A 2,111-nucleotide genomic window follows, 5' to 3' on the forward strand; every position below is an offset into this window, starting at 1 on the left:
TTTCATAATCATGGCCAGTGTTATTGACTTTCATAATCATGGCCAGTGTGGTGGACTTTCATAATCATGGCCAGTGTTACTGACTTTCATAATCATGGCCAGTGTTACTGACTTTCATAATCATGGCCAGTGTTACTGACCTTCATAACCATGGCCAGTGTAATTGACTTTCATAATCATGGCCAGTGTTACTGACTTTCATAATCATGGCCAGTGTGGTGGACTTTCATAATCATGGCCAGTGTTACTGACCTTCATAATCATGGCCAGTGTTACTGACTTTCATAATCATGGCCAGTGTTATTGACTTTAATAATCATGGCCAGTGTGGTGGACTTTCATAATCATGGCCAGTGTTACTGACCTTCATAATCATGGCCAGTGTTACTGACCTTCATAATCATGGCCAGTGTGGTTGACTTTCATAATCATGGCCAGTGTTATTGACTTTCATAATCATGGCCAGTGTTACTGACCTTCATAATCATGGCCAGTGTTATTGACCTTCATAATCATGGCCAGTGTTACTGACCTTCATAATCATGGCCAGTGTTATTGACCTTCATAATCATGGCCAGTGTTACTGACCTTCATAATCATGGCCAGTGTTACTGACCTTCATAATCATGGCCAGTGTTACTGACCTTCATAATCATGGCCAGTGTTACTGACCTTCATAATCATGGCCAGTGTGGTTGACTTTCATAATCATGGCCAGTGTGGTTGACTTTCCTAACCATGGCCAGTGTGGGTTGACCTTCATAACCATGGCCAGTGTTATTGACCTTCCTAACCATGGCCAGTGTTATTGACCTTCATAACCATGGCCAGTGTGGGTTGACCTTCATAACCATGGCCAGTGTTACTGACCTTCATAACCATGGCCAGTGTTATTGACCTTCATAACCATAGCCTGTGTGGGTTGACCTTTCTAACCATGGCCAGTGTGGTTGACCTTCATAACCATGGCCAGTGTGGGCTGATCTTCATAACCATGGCCAGTGTGGGCTGATCTTCATAACCATGGCCAGTGTGGGTTGATCTTCATAATCATGGCCAGTGTTATTGACCTTCATAACCATGGCCAGTGTGGGTTGATCCTCATAATCATGGCCAGTGTTATTGACCTTCATAACCATGGCCAGTGTGGGCTGATCTTCATAACCATGGCCAGTGTGGGCTGATCTTCATAACCATGGCCAGTGTGGGTTGATCTTCATAATCATGGCCAGTGTTATTGACCTTCATAACCATGGCCAGTGTGGGCTGATCTTCATAACCATGGCCAGTGTGGGCTGATCTTCATAACCATGGCCAGTGTGGGTTGATCTTCATAATCAGGGCCTGTGTGGTGGAGTCAGAGAGGTTCAGGCTAAAGATGGAATCAACGATGTTCCCATCAAATCCATGCCAGTGGCGAGACACATGGCTGTTGTTGTGTCCTCAAATTAGTTTTTCGAGGTTGTATAATGCAGCTTATGAGCTCTGTGGTGTTATAAAGAAGCTCTGTGGTGTTATAAAGAAGCTCTGTCTGGTGATGTTGTAAGAAGAGGCCTTGTCTTTCTTTAGTGAATAAATCTGGTTTCTGAGACAGACAGAAATCGTCATTAATATGACGAGTGAATCTTGTATAATCTAGCTGATAGACATTTATTTTTAACATACTGTACATTCATCCACTCGCTATATCCTCAAAAATTGTAGTTTGCATGAACTGATGAGACATCAGAGTTGGTACAGACCTTTGTAATAAAATGCATTTGAAGTAAAAGCTTTGCCACAGACGTGTCATGTATAACATGTTATTTGATACTTTATATTTCCTATCAAAGACATAAACATGCAGTCAAGGTGAGGTGACATTATGTGAATATCCTTACATTGCCCAAGACCTTCATCCTCCTCTTCCTGTCCCAGATACAAAATACAGGAGACAGCCTATATAGTATTAAGCAATTTACATGTCAGTCATTTAGCAGACACTGCTATCCAGAATGACCTTCAGTAGTGAGTGCATACATACTCTTCGCTCCCTACTGGTCCCCAGTGGGAATCAAACCCACAACCCTGGCATTGCAAGTGCCATGCTCTACCCACTGAGCCACACAACC

The 2,111-nt window shown here is 42.9% G+C and overlaps 1 non-coding gene across 1 annotated transcript; it reads right to left on the reverse strand.

Annotated features, from left to right (window-relative positions):
- Positions 1 to 2,037: 2,037 nt before the first annotated feature.
- Positions 2,038 to 2,111, reverse strand: trnaa-ugc. The gene has a single exon. It is a non-coding gene; the product is annotated as a tRNA-Ala (tRNA).

The sequence above is a fragment of the Oncorhynchus mykiss genome, chromosome 21 (assembly GCF_013265735.2).
Source record: "Oncorhynchus mykiss isolate Arlee chromosome 21, USDA_OmykA_1.1, whole genome shotgun sequence".
Classification (NCBI taxonomy): Eukaryota; Metazoa; Chordata; class Actinopteri; order Salmoniformes; family Salmonidae; genus Oncorhynchus; species Oncorhynchus mykiss.